We start from the raw sequence: 24,014 nt of genomic DNA on the forward strand, positions 1-24,014 counted from the left end.
TTAAAGACAGCATAGCCCAATCTACACCTGTGGAGCCTAATCCCTTGGAACCTCTTTCTACATTACAACTGGAAAATTTATCATGCAGGATGGGTATTATTAATAACTGTGCTATTCTATCTCCTGGTGAAATTACTGATATACCTCTTGGAGAACTAGCTATAATTTTTATTTCACCCTCATAATCGGGATCAATTACCCCAGGACTTATCATAAGTCCTTTTAGTGTAGAAGAACTGCGTCCCAATAATAAGCCTACTGTTCCCTGGGGAAGAGGTCCTTTTACTCCTGTGGGAATGATTTGAATTCCCATCTCTGGGGTTAGTACTGCTCTGGCAGAGGCGCAGATGTCCAGCCCTGCGCTCCCTCTAGTTTGTCTGATGAGGGATTTAATGGATAATGCGTCCTGGGCACTACCTTGATGGTGCTGTTGGGTTCCTCCATTGCCCCATATATTTGTGGTTTTGGGCCCCGGGGCATTGGGCCCTCTAGTCCGTTTTTTGGCAATGGAGCCTGATACCTTTCTCCACGATATCGTGGGTAAACACTTGGTCCTTGTCCGTTTTTTGATAACGGAATACCCTCTATGGTGGTTTGAGAACGGCATTCATTAGCCCAATGTTTCCCTCTATGGCATCGTGGGCAAATACCCGGTATTCTATTCCTTTGATATCCAGCTTTGTTAAACCCTCCTCTTACGGGGCAACTCCTTTTAAAATGTCCTGTTTGATTACAATTATAGCATGTTTTTGGCCTGGCATCTAAAGCCTGTTGTACTGCTGCTAAGACTTGCCCTTGTTCATTAATGTCTCTACATAATTTAATATATGTGTTTAAATCTTCATGTTTCCATGGTCTAATGACCTCTCTGCAGCAACGATTTGCTTGGTCATAAGCCAGTTGTTTTATAAATGGCATTACCTGTTCTGTATTACCAAATATCCTAGAGGCTGACTGAATAAGTCTATCTACAAATTCAGCGTAAGGTTCATTAGTTCCTTGTATTACCTTAGATAATTGACCTTGTAAGTCTCCATGCCCCTGTAAAGTTTTCCATGCCCTAACTGCATCTACAGCAATTTGTGCGTATACGCCAGGGTCATATTCAATTTGCTGTCTTTGACCCTCATATGGTCCCTTTCCCAATAGCATGTCCATATTTCTTTGAGGATAACCAGCTTCTGCATTTCGCCTAGCTGTCTCCATGCAAAATTCCTCATTGGCAACCTTCCATAACAAATATTGTCCTCCGTTTAGCACAGATCGACACATGTTAGCCCAATCTGCTGGTGTCATGTCCAAGTTGGTAACAGATTCGACCATGCTTATTGTGAAGGGAGCTTGCGGCCCATAGGTCGTTACAGCCTCCTTTAATTGCTTTATTGTTTTGAAATCTAAAGCACGGTGAATTCATTGCCCTCCTGCCTGCTCAAGTACAGGGCATGCTAATCTTTGGGGTCCTGCCTCAGAATTCCGTCCATCAACTACGGGAGTTGAGGGCCGCTCAGCGGTAGATGGAGCTGTTGGTTGAGTTACGCCCTCTGGTGATAGAACGGAGTTAGTAGCAACCTCCTGTTGTAATTCTCCACCTGATGGCTGCTTTTCCTCTAAGCTTGCTTTTTTTAAATTCTCCTCTGACTAGCTTGAGAGACCTTCTCTTTTGCTTGACCTAGTGTTTTTTCTACCATAGTCTGGACCTCTAACAATTTACTTAGCAGTTTTTCGGTTTGTTTTTTACTGGATTCTAATCTACTATAAAGGTAACGTAACCCAATAAGATAGGATAAAACAAAGCCGAAACAGAATGAAACAAAAACGGAACAGACAATGGTTGTATCAATTTTCTCTTTCTCAGGGCCGAATAACTTCAAACCTTGAGCCAACCATTTTTCCCAGTTCGCCTGAGAAAATTCTAGGGCTAGGGAGCTTGAAATAAAAACAAAATAAATCAAAACAAGAACACATTGTTTTTCTAAATGTTCACCCATTCTGTCGCCTTCCCTCAGGGGCGAGCAGTTTTACTCACCTCTAAGTTTCAGGCGTTCCCCGTGCGGGCCGCCAAATGCCGCAGTCTTGGCTGGGCACAGAATCACGAGCCACTCAAGCAGGAACAAAACTTTATTTTGAAAAAGCCGCCAACACTCTCAGCGCCAGCAAGCAAAAAACCGGTCCTCCCACGCGGGCGTCTAACCGGAACCGCCGTCTCCCGGGACCCGGGGTCCCCCGGACCTCCCCCGGAATTTCCTCCTACTATCCTTCCCCAACCAATGGGAACTCTCCATGAGTCCCCGTAACATGAGTCCAGTAGTAGGCCAAGGTGAACAGCAGGAGCCCAATTTGCATATGAATGTAAATCTTAGCATAATAATACCTCAGTGGCTAGCTGGCTTTACAACCAAAGGTGCCATACATCATATATTTTGCTTGTGGCTCCTAACATCCCAGAAAAGCATGAAAATAGAAGCAGGGGTAGACCCAAATGTAGGTTACAGAAAAAAATCAGACTTAAGGGCTAAAAAGGCATAGTCATTTAGAAACTTATAGAATAATCCAAATAGCTTTGTTACCCTCCCAGTTCCTGTATAATATGAATTCCAAACATTAGCTCAAACACTCTTTTAGTTATCTGTTCAGCATGGACTCCAATAAATGCCCTTACCTAGCAGTCACATAAGTCCACAGACTGGTACATCCAAGTGAAAAAACCTTCTTTCAGGTTCCCCTTTCCTGACAGGAACTCCATCTTTCCTCCTATCATTCAAACAAATCTTGTTACTTTCACTTGGTGCTCTGCCACCATGTGTGAATTTTATTCTTTGAACCCATGAGACAAGAATCTAGAAGGAAATCAGCAATGCCTGAAACCTATACAGACTTCACCCACTAGCAGAAATAGAAAACTGAGCCCTGTTCTCGTTCTCAAACTCTGGTTTTATTCCCATGGGATAAAAGAAACTGAATGGCATGGTAAATATGAGATCCTCTTTGCCAATTTCCTATAACCTAGGCAGTTTTCCTGGGATTTCTCCCCCCAGCCCAGGGCTGGTGTCTCTGACACATAGCAAGGTGATCTGTGGCTGTCTGGGTCCAGGCTGACAAACCATGCTGGAACTGTCAGCACTGGGTTGAAAGGACTTATTTCTTACAGTGTTCTTTTATCTTTACACACGAGATGAAGTGCATTGTTTTTGCACCCTCAACTTGATTTCTGATTGTTCAAACTCTTTATCATGCAAATGCTTAAATGCCTGTACATACAGAATTTCTTCCATTTATTTGCCTCTGAAAGATCAACTCCAACTAGAATATTGTGTAACAATCCAGAAAATCATTCAAAGGCCAGATTGTGTTGCAGTAAAACATCTTTCTCTTGGACAGGGTTATATCTATAGGTGGCCAATTCAGCAAAGATCTTTCTTCCCAACAGACCACTTATAGGATAAATGCAGTATTGCCTGTGTCTTAAAAGGAGCAGTAACAGATACAAACAAACAAACAAACAACAACAGCAAAACCAATGGCAGACAACCAGAAAGGATCTCCAAAACCATGGATGATAAACGGGAACCTTTAAAACAGATGGACCAGATAGGGGGGAAATACCCGAAGATCCCTATTCCCATTTTACCATGATTTCTATACCAGCAGCTCCACAGATGCCCTCACAAAGAACCAGATGTTCCTACAAATGGGAACCAGATGTATAGATTTAATGGTCTGTGGGTGCCCATTGTGGGAGCTTATCAGATGGCCAAGGTGATATAACTTCACTGTGTTTGGTTTCCTTTTTTCCTATTTAGACTAAGTTGGAGGAATCTGTATCATTCAGGGAGAGAAGGCAGAAATTACCAAAGCAAAAGGGGCATTGGCAGCTGATGGAACAGTTCCTCAGTCCTTCTCTTTCCTCATAGACATAGCTCCTCTAGTTTGACCTGAAGTAAATATATCTGTAACTTAACTCTCCAGTAGTTGGCTCTCAACAATTTTGACAGCTTTCCTCCTCAGCATGTAAGTGGGGTTGCTTGGAGTGCCAGGTCTGCTCCAGAAAGCCAGAGTGGGGGTTGCTCTAGGGTCCACAATTGGATACCAATGTGTTACCAAATGCTCGGTCCTTATTCCCAAGGCTGATTCAAAAATAAGGACATTGTTTTGAGAAAAAGTTAAAAGAAGCTTTATTGCTTCGCAAGAAGAGGAGAAACACAGGAGATTTTTGTCCCAGAAGCTGTGATTCTGACTATCAGGGACCACAGAGAGTTTTTAAAAAGATGATTCATTCCAGTTGTTCCCTGGGGAGGGGAATGTGATTCACTTGTTAATTTGGAAGACAGCCATTTCTAAGATCTTCTGGCTCCATCCTTGAAGTCTGTGAAGGCTGCCAATCATAAAGGATATGACAATAGATTCCAGCACTGTTGGATTAGAACCTGGGGTCAAAATGGTCTCCCATTTTAAGATCTGACAGGATGCCTCATTTGGCAAGGGGACCTATGAGTGGAGCCCTGCCTGGTTCTTTGTGAGGGCATCTGTGGAGCTGCTGGTATAGAAATCATGGTTAAATGGGAATAGGGATCTTTGGGTATTTCCCCCCTATCTGGTCCATCTGTTTTAAAGGTTCCCATTTATCATCCATGGTTTTGGGGATCCTTTCTGGTTGTCTGCCATTGGTTTTGTTGTTGTTTTGCTGTACAGGCTTGGTTCCTGTATCTAAGCCTAGAATAGGGATAAGGTAATCTTTTCCTTCCATGGTAAGGAAGAGGGAGAGAGAGAATAGGAAAAGAAAATAGGTTCACATTAAAATGGACAGAGCAGCATGGGCTATATTCACAGCATGAGGTGTACCACTACTATGTTCTAATCATTAATGCTTTGTAGCAAACAACTTTTATCTTTTTCAAGGTAATAATCTCCTTGCAAATGATTATATTCAAATAAATCAGATGGCTACTTGTTAGTTATATTATTAAGGGGATTTTTTTGTATTAAACTTGGAAGTGGTTACTGAGGCTGTTCCTTCCTTCCTCTCGTTTTTCCTTTCTTCCTTCTTTCTCCCATGAGAAAAAAAATCTTCCTTTTAATTTTATTTTCTTTTTTAGAAATAATTAAGAGTAGAGTGGATTTTAACATATTATACATATGGGATAGAACTTTTTTCTAATTAGGATCCCATTCTTGTGGTCATACATGATATGGAATTACACTGGTCGTGTATTAATGTATGAACATAGGAAAATTATATCCAATTCATTGTACTATCTTTCCTAATCCCATTCTCCCTCCATTCCCTTCATTCCCTTTTGTCTAATCCAATTAATTTCTATTTTTCGCTCCCCCATTATTGTGCTTTGTGTTTACATATCAAAGAGAACATTCCACCTTTGTTTTGGGGGGATTGGTTTATTTCACCGCACATGATATTCTCCAGTTCCATATATTTACTGGCAAATGCCTGAACTTTTTTTCTTTATGGTTGAGTCATATTCCATTGTGTATATATACCACATTTTCTTTATCCATTCTTCTGTTAAAGTATGCTTAGGTTGGTTACATATCTTAGGTATTCAGTAAAAGATCTCCTTATGTACTAGAAAAAATTTCATATAGTATCTATTACTTAGTATCAAAGACTAAATGCTGGCAATTAAAAAATTGAAAAATGATTCAGTTTCTGTACAATACTCATTTAAGCAAAGGAAAAGTCATTTACTCTACCCACTTAAACAGGAACTATACATTTAATTTCCTGTAATGATAATAGATGGGCCTTCAAATAAAATTGGGTACCTTTTTTATGGAAATTTTAGACTGATACCTTTCCTATCAACAAATTTTAATCATTTTTCCCCACTAAAGTATACCTAAAAACAGAAGGGAATAATAATTCTTTTGGGTGTCCTGAGGGCTTAACCTGAAGTAGAATGTCACTCACAGAAATGTTTTTGAATTCTGGTACTTTTCTTTAAAATGTAAATTATTTTCTAATTCATACCATAAAAAAGTTCAAATAGGGAACATCCATTATATTTAAGAAATGATTTTGGAGATTTCTATACAAGTACTGCACACTTTATTTCTTTATTAGAAAAGGATAATTTTTCCATTTGAAGGTATACAACATTTTGCTTTCAAGATGCATAATCACATACCTATCAAGGATGTTATAGAAAAGTTTCCTATTATGGTTAGAAATTTATTTCACTCAACCTTTAAAAAACATGCAGATTGGGGCTGGGGCTATGGCTCAGTAGTAGAGCGCTTCCCTTACACAAATGAGGCACTGGGTTTGATCCTCAGCACCACATTAAAAAAAATAAATGAATAAGTAAAGATATTATGTTCATCTGCAGCTTAAAAAATTAAAAAAATATGCATATTCTCAAACTATATCCCAATCATCTGAATGATTATTTCCGCAGACTGTGATCTGATTTTCTTAGTGTTAAACAAGTTTTCCTAGTGATTTGAAATTATGCCTGGGCTTTTAAACCACTGTACTCTATAACCTACAAACTTTCTTCCAAATCTTTCAGGATATAATTTTAGAAATGTTTTCAACAGAAAAGTTTGAATTAAGCAAAAAAAAATAGAATTCCTAACTCATAAGTGTTCTGATTAATCCATGTTGTAACATAAGAGTCTCCCAAAAAGTCATTTAATAATGTTAAATCTTTTAAAATTTGATAGCAACATGTGTGACATAAAATCTGACAATGGCATCTAAAGGAAAATTGAGTTTGATTCTTTCAGCTAATATACATCTCACTCGAATGACTATGTAACAGTTATTACCATGATTTGTCACCAGATATAGAATAAAAATATGATTCAGAAGACTATTTATTGTGGTTGATGGAAAAATTTAAGTGAAGAAAAACTATGTACTTTTTCTCACAGTAAATAAAATGTTCAAGAATTTTCTAAACTCCTTTCTAGGGCTTTGTATTCTCAACATGATTGTTTTTTATTTCATCATAGATTATTCTTGCAATGAATGATTTTACAGACTTTAAGATGTTAAAGAGTTGAATGTTGAACTGAATTTGGATCTCCCCTCATCATTTTAGGAAACTGACAAAGAAAAAATATTTCACTTTTGCTTTAGTTCCTTTTATTACTCTTGTAGATGTTGATTATTTTGTAGCATGGCTCAGTACAATTAATAGACTATAGCAAACTGAGATTAAATGTACCTCAATATCAGATAGCTCCCCACATACAATATTCATTCATTGTGTATTTGTAGTTATATCTCAACTTTTTAACCAAACTGTCATTTGTGAGCAAGAGCCACACCACAAGTTTCCTAGATTTTAGAATATTATATAGCAAATTGTCAATTACATCTGATAGGGTGATTTCCCTCAGATCGACAAAAATTTAAATTAAGGGGCACTTTAGATATATTGTTCTTTCTCTATTGAGATTTTTCTCTTTTTTCACTGAAGTTCTTTCTTCCTGCTTCAGTTATCTCCTCCTGACTACAGGAACCATCTATTGTGCACAATCTTTACGATTTCTCACCTTTCCAGGCAACTCAATTAGAATTTTCCTCCTTCATTTTCCCCTTACTTTTCTCACAAGGAGGCCAAAGAATGGGCAGGGAGAGGGAGAAGAGAGAGGAAATGAGGAAATATTTATTTAAGAAAATACCATAATGGCTAAGTATTTCCTAAATTGTCAATAGTATGTAAAGGGAGAATGATAATGTCTTCAAAAAATACTGAAGGCAAAAGCCAATATTCAGAAGAGAAAATGAAATTTGAATCAATTTCTGATACAATATAAAAAAATCAACTTGAAACTGGATGCACATTCAATCGTAAGACTTGAAACCATAAAAGTCCCTGAAGAAAACAGGATAAAAACTTCAGGTCATGGATCTTTACAGTGATCTTTTGGACTTAACATCAAAAGCACGAGAAAGAAAAGCAAAAAGCAAAAGCAAATACAAAATAAATAAATAAATAAATAAATAAATAAATAAATAAATAAATAAAAACAAGTGGAACAACATCAAGCTAAAAAAGTTTCTCTTTAGCAAAGGAGATAGTCCACAAAATAAAAAGAAAGCCCATAAAGTGGATGCAAATATTTGTGAACCCATACATCTAATTAAGGGGTGCATAAACAAAGAAATCATACAACTTGGGAGAAGAAAATCTAATGGAGTAATTAATTATGGGTGAAAAAAATTTCATAGATATTTTTCCAAGGAAGTTATAAAAATGGCTACAGATATACAAGAACGTTTTGGACATTATTATTCAAATCAAAACCCACAGTGGAAAATTATCTCAGACAATAGTATCTAAAGAATAGTATCTAAAAAAGGTAGAAATAGTATCTAGAAAAGATAGAAATAAAATTACCATATGACCCAGAAATATTTCTGTTTATACTGGAAAGAAATGAACTCAGTATATTTCAGAAAATACCTATGCTTCCATGTTCATTGCAGTAATATTCATACATACAAGATTGAAAACTACCAAAGTGTCCATTGATGGATGAAGAATAAGAAGGTGTGTGTGCATGTAATGGAATATCATGTAACCTCAAGAATAAAGAAAATCATGGGGCTGGGAATGTGGCTCAAGCGGTAGCGCGCTCGTCTGGCATGCGTGCGGCCCGGGTTCGATCCTCAGCACCACATACCAACAAAGATGTTGTGTCCGCCGAGAACTAAAAAATAAATATTAAAAATTCTCTCTCTCTCTCTTTCTCTCTTTAAAAAAAAAAGAATAAAGAAAATCATGTTTTTATTTAAAAAAGTATGAACCTGGAAGAGTTTATATAAAAAAGAAAAAAACCCAAACATAGAAGGAAAAATTCTGCATAATCTCACTGAAATTTAAAACATTAGATTAATTAAAACAGAGTAGGTAGGTGGTTTACCACGTTTGTGGTTGAGGGGAATTTAGGAGACATTGGTCAAAAGTTAAAATTTACTGTTATGAGATGAATACATTCTGGAGACCTAGTACATAGCATAGTGATTATAGTTCATACTTTTACAATGTGCATGTAACGTTCTGAAATTAGATCTTAAATATTCTTACCAAAACACAAGTAACTAAGGTGATGGATATGTTATTATCTTCATTGTAGTAATCACTTTAAAATGTGTATTTATATTAGAATTTTCCTCCTCCATTTTCCATTAATTAATGTATGTGTATACATTGTAAAATGTAAAATATTTATTTGAATATTAATAATTTAAATTTGTTAAATATACCTCATTAAGGATGAATAAAGAAGATTTGATATTAATTTTTCTTTTAAAATGTGTGGTAGAATCTAATACTGAAGTCTTCTATTCCTAGGCTTTCTTTGTTGTTTCTGTTGGATTGTTTTTGACTATTAGTGAAATTTCCTTTCTATTATTGGTTGGTAAAATTTTTCTATTTTTTCATGATTCATTCTTAAAGTTTTGTATGTTTTTATGAGTATATTCATTTTTATATGTGTATTTTAAGAATTTATTATTTTTTTCTAGATTATTCAATTTACAATTGTGCAATGAATTGTTCTTAATAGTCTAAAATGATCATTTTATCTTCAGAATCAATTTTAATGTACCTCCCTCATTTTTAATTTGTTTGAGGCATTTCTTTTTTGTCTAGTCAATGGTTTGTCAATATTTTTGATTTAAAAAAAACACAATTTTGTTTATTTTTACGTTTGACTCTGTTCTCTTTTTTTTTTTTCATTTTAGCTATAATCTTTATTATTTCCCCCTTTTTCTTAACTTTTGGGGTTTAGTTCATTCTTTTCCTTTTTCCAAGTTTGTTTGTTTCTTTTCTTCCATGTTTCCTTCCTACCTACCTTCCTTCCTTTTTTGTTTCTTTTCTTTTTGTTTTTTAGTGCTAGGGATTAAACTCAGGGGCACTTAATCACTGAACCACATCCCCAGCCCTATTTTGTATTTTATTTAGAGACAGGATCTCACTGAGTTGCTTAGTGCCTCAGGGTTCCTGAATATGGCTTTGAAATGTTGATCCTCCTGCTTCAGCCTCCAGAGCTGCTGGGATTACAGAAGTGTGCCATGGTGCCAGGCTTTTCCAAGTTTCTTAAAATGTTAAGTTATATTTTGATTATTAGAGATAATTCCTCTTGCTTAATACAGGCACTTAAAAACTTTCACCATAATACTAATCTTCTTGTTTTCCATAAGTTTTCACATATTTTGTTTTTTTTCTATTTGATTAAGGTATTTTCTAAATTCCCAAATTTTCTTTGATACATTGGTTCTTCAAGAGTGTTTTCTTTAGTTTCTGCATGTTTGTAAGTTTTCCAGATATGTTCTGTTAGCAATTACTAGTTTTTTTTTCTATGTGGTAAAAAATTATTTGCATATTTTAAATCTTAAGTTATTAAGACTCCTTTTATTGCCTAATATCTGATCTATGCTGGTGAATGTTCCGTATATATCTGGTAATAATATTTATTCTGCTGCTATTGAATTAAATGCTTTTTGTATGTCTGTTAGGTCTGTTTGGTTTAGAGTATTGTTCCATTCTGGTGTTTTTTGTATACATTGTAATGTACAAAACTTTTTTGAAGACCCCCAAAATAACAGTAAGCAAATAAAAAAAAATGGGTGAGTGGAATTGTGTCAAAGTTAAAAGATCCTGAACAGCAATGGATACAGTCAATAGAATGCAAATTCAATCTACAAAAAGGAAGAAAATGTTTGCAATGTATGCACCTGACAAGAGGTTAATATCTAGATTATGTAAGGAACTTCATAAACTTTCAATTAAAAACACAAAATAACAAAAGTGAAAACAAAACAAAATCAAACCAAATTACCCAATTAAAAACTGTAGAATTAAGTAGCCATTTGTCAAAATAAAGCCTCCAAACTGAAAATGGGTGTATGAAAAGATGATCAGCATCACTAATAATCAAGAAAATATATATCAAAACCAAAAAGTGCTATCACATCATCTCAGTGGATATGGCTATTATAAAAATGATAAAACATTACCAGAACTGGTGACAGAGAAAAGAATACACTTATACACTCTTTTTGGGAATATGTATTTGTATAACAATCATGGAAAACAGTATGGAGATTCCTCCAGAAATTAAAAGTTGAACTAACATGTGATCCAGCAATTCCACTACTGAGTATATATATTCAAAGGAAGGAAATCCATATGTAGAAGATAAATTTGCATCCTTATGCCTATTGCACTGCTATTAAGAATATCCAAGAAATGGAAATAATCTGAGTGTCCATTACCTGATTAATTAATAAGGAGAATGTGATAATTATGTCAAATGGAATACTATTCACCCATAAAAAGCATAAAATGCTTTTTCATTTTTTATACTTATGGAATTGGAGATCATTAATTTAATGAAATAAGCCAGGCACAGAAATAGTACTGCATGCTCTCATTGATATATGGAATTAAGAAATACATAACATACATATATATGACCAAAAATACATATATATATATATATATATGTATATACATATACATATATATATGTATATACATATACATACATACATACACATCTCGTTACCCTATTAATACATGCAATTTTATGTTCCATTTAAAATAAATTTAATTAAAATTCTAAGGAAATTATCTTATTTGTAACAATATGAATGAACATGGAGGGCTTATTGTTAAGTGAAATAAGCTGGGCAAACAAACACAAATATTTCATTATCTCACTGATATGTGGAATCTAAAAATTGATTTGAGAAAAGTACATTTTTCTCATTTGTCTACCATTTTTCTTTCCATGCTATCAGTTAGTTGTAGTCAATGATATTCTAGAAATACTAATGGAAAATTCCAGTGAATCAATTCATGAGTTTAAACTACCCACTGTCCTGAGAAGTATGATGAAACCTCTCTCTGTCCAGCTTTGTCTCTCCTCAAAGGTGAATAATCACTTTTTCCAGTGTATCCACCTTTATATTTTATCTTCCCCTTAGTCACTTAGTTGGTGAAAACACAGTATATGTAAATTTTTCTACTACAGTGGTTTTATTTGTCCATTGGGTGTTCTTGGAACATATCTACTGTGGATAAGGAAGGACTACTGAAGTAAGTAGATCACCAGTTATCAAAGGTTGGAGACAGAGGGGAAGAGATGAGGGTAGTTGACCAAAGTATGCATAACTACAATTTTAATTGCAGAATAAACTAGGTATATTATAAAACAAGATTAATGCAGTTAATGGTTATTGTATTCTTGAATAATGAAAGGAATTTGAATGTTACCTATTCTCACCACAAAAAATGTTAACTGTGTGAAATCATACAATAGGTGGTTGTAGTAGTTCTTGGTCTCCTGTCTCACAGTATAGTATAGGGTAGACTGACAAATGATACACTCCTATAGAGAGGGTGGGACAGAATTCTAAAGTGGAAGTTCTAACAGTGTGGGAGGATTAGCCTTGGATGATCTTTGAAACTGTTATTGGATATCTGAGATTTGATCCACACCCCCTGTTGTTGAAGAGACACTTATCTCTCCTAGACATCTGGGTCTTAGGTTCTTTTCCAAAATTCCACTTTTAGGGTAAGGAATCCAAACCTCCACAGGGTTCACATATTCCACAACCAGGTATGTGAATTATCCAGGATCCTTCATGGAGGGCAGACAAATCTGTCTGAGCAGTTGCTGGTGTCTTCCCAGTTGCTTGTATGAGACATTACCAGCACAAGAGGCTCTCTCTCTCCTTGGTATTCCCAGCCTGGATCACCCTAATTATATTCCTCTCTGCATTTGTTTCAATAATGTTGGTCAAGGCACATTCTGGACTCTACAAAAGGTGACTGTTGGGTCAGGCTAGAAACTTCCTTTATGAGTTTCCAGTCTCCAGACTCTGCTACTTGCTTTGTGGTCACATGAAAATGATTCCAGGTAACTTGTTCCCACCAGACTCTATTCCAATTGGATGAGGGATTTGAACGTATTTTCACTCACAACTTCCCCCACCATTATTGGGTAAGTTAAAATCTGCCTCCCTTTCTGTTCCATAGTATTACTCAAGCTAATTTTATTTGCCATGCTTTTTCTTCTCTTGCTCTTTATGTGTGTCCCTCCTTTCTATAATGGGTTACTGGCAGTGACCTCGCCAGCAGTCAAGCTGTAATGTCTCAACAATTATTCCTTATTTTATATTCAATGTTTCTGACTTTTTCTGTCTTTATGATTATTTTATGAAGTTTATGAAAATTGAATTTCAGTGAATTTAAATAGTCATCCACCTTACTGAGGACTCATTTTCCAACTGTTTCAATTTTGAGTGTAAGAACTGCTGGGGAGTGTACTTTTTTCTAATCTGCAATATTTCAGCACCAACCTCCAGATTTTTGAATTTTTTTTTGTTTCTAAGTTCATTTTAATGTTATTTGATAAAATACAAAAGGATCACCTCCATTTTTTTGGTATTTTATGAGACTTGTTTTGTGTCCTAAAATATAGCTTACTTTAGTGAAGTTTGCATGTGCATCTGAGAAGAAATTCAGTATTTCATATATGAAATATTCTAAAGATGTCTGTTACATCCATTTGATTGATGATGTTTCTTAGTTCTTTTTATGCTTTAGCTATGAGGTTTTCCCCAAAAACTCATGTCTGGGTTAATAAAAGAATATTCACATGTGAAATTATTGGCTCCTTTATTTTATTTATTTATTTTTATGTGGTGCTGAGGATCAAACACAGGGCCTTGCACATGCTAGGTGAGTGCTCTACCGCTAGGCCAAATCCCCAGCTCAGGATGAGTTTTAAATTTGGACAAAAATCTAAAGGAAAATTGATTTAAAAGAGTAAAGGAAATCACCTACAACTAATATATCTATATCTATATATTTATATCTATATGTCTCTCTATGTATAAATATATATGTATATATTTATAAAGTCATCTTAATGTTTTTGTCTAGTGGTGCCTGTGTTTATTTGAGAATAGTTTCTGTAACTTTACTTTCTTCCTTTGGATAGTTTATATTGCCAGTTTCTTCACACACTCATCTGTATTTTGTTGAAAACTGTGCATTAAAAAATATCTGTTTCTCTTAGTCTTTGTAAATTGGTTCTTCGCAGAAAAAATTATTCAATAATCAGCTTTATTGGATAGCTGAGATCTTTTAAGCAGTTTTGGGGACATGTGTTCTCATTGAGACTTTTCATATTTCTGCCTCAACTTCCCTGTCTAAATGGTTTATTTTATACATGTTAATTTCCATAATCTTCCTTGAGACACCTTCAGGTCTTTAGTCATCCTATAATTGTCATGTTCTGTCCTACTCACTACTACCTTCAGCATCCTCCATCCCAATATTCAACTATGCCACTTGTTAGATCTCCAACTCAAATAAGATAAAATATACCCCTTATAAACAAGATATATCATTAATATCAGGTTTATTTCTTTGCATTCCACTCTGAGAATGACAAGGATTGGTCAGAATCCTCTGTGCAGACCATGCAATAATGGAGAGATGATGGGGTCAACAATGTCATGTTTTCTATTGTTTTGACTGTGGCTTTTTCTGAACTGGACCTTTATGTGTTTTAGCAGATCCCTGACTGATTTTCTAGAACTCTAAGAAAGCTCTTTTTTTACATCTGTTGTTTGCTAGGTTTTTCTATGGAGAATTTTCTCTGGAGAATTTATAATCCACTATATGTGTCACATTGTAGTTTTTACTGGATGTCAGATATTGTGAGTATTATTCTTTTGAAAGCTCAATGAATTTTGGTCATATAACTATTATTAAGCTTTGTTCAGGTAAAAAGTGAAGATATTTATAAACTTTTAGCTCCATTTTACTCCTGAAGTTAAAAAATGATGTGAGACCAGAGCCATGTTAAGGCTAGTACTAGTTTTTTACCACTTCATGAAAAGATCCTTTTGAGTATCCTGCCACATGCGCCGAGAATAAATAGTTTCTTCACTATGGATGGTGTAAATGGGTTCTATTTCTGAACCTGTTTCAACATTGGACACTTGTCATTCAAATACTTTCAGATATCCCTTTATCCATCCTTAGTTATTATCCATTTATGCTTTGATCAATATCATGCTGTATTTCTATTCTTCCCTAGCCCCCCTCCACTTATTGTGAATTAGCATCTGCATATCAGAGAAAATATTAGATCTTTGGTTTGGGGGCATTGGCTTTTTTCACTTAGCATGATATCCTCAAGCTCCATCCATTTACCTGCACATGCCATAATTTTATTCTTTTTTATGGCTAAGTAATATTCCATTAGGTACAAATACCTCATTTTCTTAATCCATTCATCTATTGAAGGGCACCTAGATTGGTCCCATAGCTTAGCTATCATGAATTAAGCTGCTGTAAACATTGATGTGGCCACATCACTGTAGCATGCTGATTTTAAGTTTTTTGAGTATAAACTGAGGAGTGTGATAGCTGGATCAAATGGTGGTTCCATTCCAAGTTTCCTGAGGAATTTCCATATTGCTTGCACAGTGCTTGCAATAATTTCCAGTCACAACAGCAATGTATGAGCATACCTTTTTCCCTACATCCTTTCAAATATTTATTATTGCTTGTATTCTTGATAATAGACATTCTGACTAGAGTGAGATGAAATTTTAGAGCAGTTTTGAATTGCATTTCTCTAATTACCAGAGATGATGAACATTTTTTAATATATTTGTTTGATTGATTGTATTTCTTCTGTGAAACCTCTGTTCAGTTCCTTAGCCCATTTATTGATTGGGTTGTTTGTTTTTTGGTAATGAATTGTTTGGTATTGAATATATATTCTGGAGATTAATGCTCTGAGGTGTATGTGGTAATGATTTTCTTCCATTGTATAGGTTTTCTCTTCACATGATTGATTGTTTCCTCTGCTGAGAAAAAGATTTTTAGTTTTAATCCATCCCACTTATTGATTATTTTAAAAAATATATTATTTTATTTGTAGATGGGCATAATAACTTTATTTTATTTATTTTTTAATGTGGTGCTGATGATAGAAACCAGTGCCTCACATGTACAAGGCAAGCGCTCTACCACTGAGCACAACTCCAGCCCCCATTTATTGATTCTTTATTTATTGATTTTACTTCTTGTGCTTTAGGAATTTTGTTAAGGAAGTCACTTCCTAAGCTGTCATGGTGAAGATGGGAGTGCTTTTTCTTCTAGTAGGAGCAAGGTCTGGGTATAATGTCTAAGTCTTTGATCCACTGTGAGTTGAGTTTCATACAGGATGAGAGGTGGGGTTTAAGTTCATTCTGCTATATGGGTTTCCAGTTTTCCCAGCACCATTTGTTGAAGAGGCTAAATTTTTTCTAATATATATTTTTGGAATCTTTGTCTTGTGTGAGATAACTGTATTTACGTGGGTTTGTCTCTTTGTCTTCTGTTCTATACCATTTGTCTTCATTTCTGTTTGGGTGCCAATATCATGCCAGTTTTGTTACTATGGCTTTGTAATGTATTTTAAGGTTTGGTATTGTGATGATCTTGTTTCACTTTTCTTGTTAAGGATTGCTTTAGCTATTTTGGGTCTCTTATTTTTCAAATAAATTTCATGATTGCCTTTTCTATTCATATGAAGAATGTCATTGGAAATTTAATAAGGAATTGCTTTAAATATGCATTCCACTTTTCATAGTATGACCATTTTGACAATAATAATTCTGCCTATTCAGGAGCATGGGAAATCTTTCCATCTTTTGAGGTTTTCTTCAATTTATTTCTTTAGTATTCTGTAATATTCATTGCAGAAATATTTCAACTCTTTTGTTAGGTTGATTCCCATGCATTTTATTTTTTTTGAGGCTATTGTGAATGGGACAGTTCTCTTAATTTCTTTTACAGTGAATTTATTACTGATGTATAGAAATTAATTTGTTTTGTGGGTGTTGATTTTATATCTTGCCTCTTTGCTGAATTTATTTATTAGTTTAGAAGTTTTTTGGTTGAATTTTTTGGATCTTCTAAATATACAATCATGTCATTAGCAAATATTGATAGTTGAGGTTTTTTTCTTATTTGTATCTCTTTTAAATTCTTTCATCTGACTAATTCACAAAAATGGATGGAAGCTAAGGAAGAATAGAGGTATTCTGGATTAGGCAGAGTGGAGGGAAGGAATGGGAGCGGGTATGATGGTAGGAAGAATAGTACATTTAATTGGACATTATTACCCTATGTGCATATATGATTACATGACTGGGGTAATCCCACATCAAGTACAACCAGAATAATGAGATGTTATATTCCATTTGTGTATGAAATGTCAAAAGGTATTCTACTGTCATGTATAACAAATTAAAACAAATTAAAAATGAAAAATAGCAAAATAATCACATACAAATTTGAACATTTGGATGACTGGCATACTCTTGTATTGGAAGTCCCTCATAAGAGCTAATAAAAATGAATCTAAATTCCAAGTTGCAGAGATAAACCCATCTCTTATTAGAGTTGAAAGTTGAAATTACATATCTGTTATACATTATATTAAAATCACTGAAGTGTAAAATTATAGGTGCACTGTCAAGCACTATGTATTACTTTTTATTCAGGAAAGTAAAAATCTTTTGAGTATAACTGCATTTTTGATAATAACTTTCTTTCTTGTGTTAGCTATGACCAAAGAATAAATCAGACAATTTTTCAAGGCAGCTGAAGACTCTGTTGGTAATATAGGGAATATTCTACCACAATGCTCTTAGGGAAGTTTTCCAGATGCTGTAAAGACAAAAGAACCTTGTTAAAAACATGTTAATTATGAATACATACCATCCTCTCTTCTTTAGAAAATCAATGTGTAATACAAATTAAAGTTCAAGAGCTACATAAAAAATTATGTTATATATTTGGATCGTCTATGGATATATTGTTTTGTTCTTTGTGAAGTTTTCTATACACTCTAGCACTTCGTTGTGTGAATGCTTCTTGTTTTAGTTTTTTTCTGACTCTCTGCTCTATATCTTTTTGTTTTTGTGGGGACAGTACCAGGGATTGAACCCAGGGGCACTTGACCACCGAGCCACAACCTCACCCTATTTTGTATTTTAATTAGAGACAGGTCCTCAATGAGTTGCTTAGCACCTCACTTTTGCTGAAGCTGCCTTTGAACTTGTGATCCTACTGCCTCAGCCTCCCAAGCCACTGAAATTATAGGCATGTGCCATGGCACATAGCTCTGCTCTATATCTTTATCTCAGGAAGTTCACCAGATTCCTCATCAGTTCTCCCTCCTGCATTATGGCCTGAAAACTTACAAGGCAATAAGGTAGAACAAATGTAATGTTCACTTCATTTGTTTACTCTCTCTTAAAAATGCTGTTCTTCCCTCCTATTGCTAGGTGTACTCATAAACATTTTTTCATATATTTCAGACTATTATTTCACATATTTCAGTCTACTTTTTCTTACTGAGAAGAAGGTAAATAAACAGACATACTACTGAATATTTGCTGGAATCAGCCTTTCTCATTTAGTACTCATTTAAACTTAAAAAGTAGTTTTTAAAATTTATCTTCATAGAAATGTTTTAAAGAGATCAGACCTGATGTTATGTACTGAGCACTTGCAAAGTGCTTATGCATATCTTAGATTCTATTGCAGGTGCAGTGGTGGAAAGACAAAAGGTGTGCTATAAACGCATTTAATGGACTTTAAATATATTAGGAGGAAGTAGATAAAAATTTAAATAATCAAAACTCATTTATATCATTTTATAAATGAAATGTAGAGAAATAGATAAGATTCATGTGGTCCACCAGGGCCAAGGAATTATCTCAATGTTGCTATATCCTGGTTATATTCTAAGCATCAAAATTTTTGATTTATCCTGGAAATTACATTAACCATAGTTTCACTTAATATCCTAATTTTAAAAATGGGGTAAGAAAACTGTCATACAAATGTGTTATGAAAACCAAGTAGAATGCTTTTTTTGTAATAAAAGGCCTTACATATATTGAACTTTCCTTAAGATTAGTTTTTATTAAGCATGAATAAGTATTATTAATTCTATTAGTTCAAGATTCATCTTTAGAGAATGTGAATTGAAATTTTCTCATGAGATATCAACCAATTATAGCAATGTCGGATTTTCTCTAATTATAGTTACTCTGTTTATCTTGAAGAACTGTTTGATGAATGTTAGCCAACTTTGTTGCTTAATACTCTTTATAAATACATGTAAAGGTGTTCTAAATGTGTTGTTCAGGGAAATGTTTGATTCATTATTCATTATTCATTCATCTTTTCTCCTAGTTTTCTATGGAATATATAATAGATTATTGTAAACTATATTTACCCTCCTGTGCTCTAGAACTTTTGGAACTTATTTCTCTTATCTAACTATATTTTGGTTTCAATTGCTTAAAGCAACGGACTCAATCCATTGTGTGAGTTTGAAACAACTAATTTTGTATTCTTCCTTTTTTTTGGGGGGGGGCGGTATCAAGAATTGAATCCAGGCGTTCTTAACCTCTGAGCCACATCCCCGGTCCTTTTTATTTTTTTATTTTGAGAAAGGATCTCAATAAGTTGCTTAGGTCTCACTAAGTTGCTGAGGCTGGCTTTGAACTTGCAATCTTCCTGCCTCAGACTACTGCTGGTGGGATTACAGGCATGTACCACCACACCCAGCTTGTATAGTTTCTTTTGGAAATGTTCTTTATTTTATTATTTTAATTGTCATCATTCAAATCCTAATTAATTATGATCTTCTTTTGGTATATGAGTGTTTCCCTAGTCTCCTAGTTATCTAGTATTTTTCAGTATAACTGCACAAATGTAAGAAAATAATTCCCCATTCTCCCAATGACTATTTTATACATTTATTCCAGGTAATGTTGCTTAAAGTGTTCTTTTGACCAAAGAAATTTCTGAATGATGTGATGCTCTTCTAATACTTTCCTTTCAACCAAAGCCAACCCAAATGTTAAACTTAACTCAAATCTATTGTCCAACAATTGGTCCAAATTCAATTCTTTTACTTTCATTTGCTACCTCCATCAAAGCAGTTAGTATTTTTTCAATCAATCTATTTATGACAGAAATTTTATTAATTTTTTCCTGAAGCAAATTAATGAAAAACCCATGACTGTTCTTTTTAATGTTTCTTTTAGTTATGAAATATATAATTATATATTGACACAAATTAAAAATATTTAACAGGATAGAAGGCTAATTACCATGACTTAATCATTGTGCTTTGTAAACATATAATAAATATGTTCAAATAGTATGTGTCAATTTTAAAAAAATTCACCAATGAAACTGTTCGCCCAAGCATCAATTTAGAAAATTTGATAAAAATTGTTTTATATTTTGAAAATTTTGTTTATTTTATTATTAATACATGTGAAAAATTCCCAATATTTGGTGTGATAATGTGTGGGACATTAAAACTGTTGAATTCTGAAGATTTCAGACTCCTATTTTTTGTTTCTAGTGGCCTTGAGCAATTCGAATGTTGTAAAATTATTTAAATACTATCTAAATTATCTTGTATTGATTATTGTAACACTGTCAATTTCTAAACGGAAAGATTCTTTTTATGTAGACAATTTTAGTAAGTTTGTTCTTGGTGATCAAATTCAAAACGTAAAACTTGCTTATTGCCTTGCATCTGTTGATAAGTTGACTTTTTTTACACATATGTGTAGAAACATCAATAAAACTATTTATCCCCTAGATATCAAGAAAAATTTATTATCTGATGCATATCCCTTTTACTTTTATAATGTAAATAAATATTTCTCATAATAGCTGGGGAAACTCTCATTAAATCTTGAAGCAATGAAATGATTTGATCAATATCATGCAGTCAGTGAGTGAAAGGGTTAGGCTTTATACCCAATTATCTGATTCCAAGTTTAGTTTCTGTCACTACTACACTGTGTTAGTTAATCTTTTTGTCACTTTGAAAAATACCTGACGAGAAAAACTCAGAATAAGAAGTTTATTTAGAACTAATCACTTCAGGTGTTCAGTTCATGTTTCACTGATTGTATTGCTTGGGGCCCAAGTTAATGCAGAACATCGTGGTAGAAGGGCAAGGCATAGGGAAACTGTTAAGCTCCTGGCAGCTATGATTCAGACAGTGACAGTGTGAAGCCAGGGACAGATATAGTCCAAGGTCATTCCCCCAGTGACCTACTTCTTCCACCTACAACTCACTTGCCTACAATTACTATGGAATATTCTATTCAACTCTCAATGGATTAATCCTTCAAATGAAGTAAGTCACTGATGCATTTAGAATCCTAGTCATTGCCTAAGAGCCCCACCTCTAAATTTGTTCTATTGGGGACCATGCTTCTAACATATGAGCTTATAGGGGCATTTTAGTTTCAAACCATAACACATATTGTTCCTCAAGTCACTTTGAACAAATATCTACTGATTGTTCTTTTGTTATTAGAATGATATTGCAACAGGAGCATAATTATTAAAGAAATACTTGACAATTTACCTGAGTTAGATGTTGCTTATTTGGAATTTGAAAGTAGACACCAAAGTTTAATAGTTTTGATTTCTAGAGCTTTCTGTTTAATTTATGACACTGTATACACCTATGCCATTTCTAGATCAAGAAAAAATAGTTATTTGCTTATTGATTTTAAACATAAAGAATAAGCCAGAGAAAAAATTTCAGGCATTTAAACAGCTTGGCGATTTATTATTTGTGTTGAGGAAAGTTTCATTACTCTCTATATTTTTTTACATTGAAAATGAACAGATAGCAAGATTCGTGTTTTTGATGAATTTAATTATTTCCCATAAAATAAATATTTTTCAGCTTTCTCTCTCCAGTACTATGTTAAACACTATAGAAAGATATATCTTAGGATAAGAAAGTAAGCCTTCATAAAAAGTATGTTCATGATAAAACATGGAAGTCAGTAGCTGAGCCAAAGTGTGGAGAATAATTTCTATAAAAATAATAAAAGAATAATAAAAGATATGTAAGTACAATTACAACATTTTTTATTAAACTTTGTATAACTTTTAACACTAAACATAAATTGAAGCTATTTTTAGATTTTGGAAAAATGCCAAAATGCCAACCTCATGCTTAATGGAAACTGGTGAGTTCATATTTAAGGAAATTCCTCTTTATATTTTTTGTAACTTTATTTTGATTTCCAAAGAAATTTTATCAAGGATTTCTAGTAAATAAATAAGTTTTAGGTATATTATATATGCCAAATGAAATCATGCTTCTAGAGTCTAAATATTATGTGTTGTTTCCATGATGGAGCAGATATTTCTCACAGTAATTTAATAATCCACTTAAACTGTTTAAGCCCTTCTACTCTAGCACATAGAAATGCCTATCTAATTATGTAGAATATTACAAGTATCCCATTTCAGACAAATAACAATGAATTATATGATATCCAGGCTGGCCTTCAAATTGTAATCCTCCTATTCTAAAGGCATATATAATTCTACAATGTTTAAGAGGAAGGAACTTGTTCAAATTATGTGAATTCTAGTAAATTATCCAAGTGTTATATTATATTGCATGAAAATATTTCCAAAGGGCACCATTTAACTTTAAAACTTGATTATATTTATAAGCTGGGCCTAATGAAACCTTCCTGTAACCCCAGCTACTCAGGAGACTGAGGCAGGGGGATGGCAAATTCAAGGCCAGCCTGGATAACGTGACATCCTATCTGGTGATGTAGCTCAGTGGTATAGTGCTTGCCTAATCAGCAGAGGGGCTAAATCCAATCCTAGGTACCACAAAAAAATGTCTATTTACTTATTTTCTTGATGTATGAAATTATACTTATGATAGCTATCACTTATTGAATGATGAATACAGTCCTAGAACTTTAAGGCACTTTAATATATTCAATATCTCTTTATATTTTATTTAATTTTTATACATTTATGTTCTTAGTGATATTTTTATTATTTCATTAATATTAATATAATATCACCTTGTATTATGATTAATATTTTTCACTCTATCTTCACATATACTGTCTTGATATTAATAGAAAAGTATTAAATGTTTTCTTTTTTATTTGTCATAATTCATACATAATTGTGTGTACTTATGAGGTATGATGTAACATTTTGATATATGTTTATCATGTGGAATGATTAAATCAGGTCAATTAACAAATCTATCAGCTTATATAACTATCATTTTTGTGGTATGATACTCTAAAATATACTCTTATTAATTTTGAAATAAACTACAATGAACAACAATAGGAAATCAATTAGGTAAATATTATAGGTACTCAAGAAATATAAAAGGATATTAAGTCAGAGCAAAAATGGCTTTTAAGTCGTGGCTACCTCACTAAATCATAATCTAGTAATTGATGAGTGAAAAGGGACTTCTAAAAGTGTCAGGCTTAGAATGTTACATATCTATCTGATGAGACAAATACTGTTAACCTGGAATTACAGAAGTTGTAGATGACTTAGCATATATTTTTGTCAATAAGCATCCATGAAACCTTAGCTAGAGCCATATGTAATTTTTCTCAAATATACTATATAATATATTATTATTCAATAATATATTAATTATCATATATTAATATATCAATTAAAATATATATTTGTCTCAAATATAATATTAAATAGAAATTTGTCTCAAATTATTTTTGAGGTTTTCTATTTGTTAGTTTCTTATGCAATCCACGAGTAAAAGAGTACTACACAAATGTCTAGTGTTCTGTTCTTAAGAGTGCAATCTGTTGGTTTATAATCATCATCTGTATAATGTCCTCTTAAATTCAATAAAATTAATCTGGAAGGGTACTTATATGCTTGATAATTCTGACACAATACAAAGATTGAAAATTATCGGTCAGTGTTTACTGCCTTATTTCAGTGGTTTTAAAGTTTGTAGGGATAATCTCTCCATATGAAAATTAAAAATAATACAAATTCATTTGAGGTCATTAGATATTTTAAAGCAACTATGCAATGTAGGGTACTGTTACGCTATGCTGCAGGTCTGTGCTATCATACTGGGATTTGGATTACCTCAGC

The 24,014-nt window shown here is 33.6% G+C and overlaps 1 protein-coding gene across 21 annotated transcripts in view; it reads left to right on the forward strand.

Moving 5' to 3' along the window:
* The window catches only part of LOC308639592 (transmembrane protein 182-like), a 569,067-nt gene that overhangs the window by 61,373 nt on the left and 483,680 nt on the right, over positions 1-24,014 (forward strand). For 2 of the 21 annotated variants that reach the window (XR_014020079.1, XM_081277819.1), the window contains one exon: positions 18,052-22,970. The exons of the other annotated variants lie outside the window; for them this stretch is intronic. The gene's annotated coding sequence lies outside the window, so the exon portion shown is untranslated. Of the gene's footprint in view, positions 1-18,051; positions 22,971-24,014 lie in introns of those variants that run through there. 21 annotated transcript variants of the gene reach the window in all.

The sequence above is a fragment of the Spermophilus citellus genome (assembly GCF_964194105.1).
Source record: "Spermophilus citellus genome assembly, chromosome: X".
NCBI classification, from domain to species: Eukaryota; Metazoa; Chordata; class Mammalia; order Rodentia; family Sciuridae; genus Spermophilus; species Spermophilus citellus.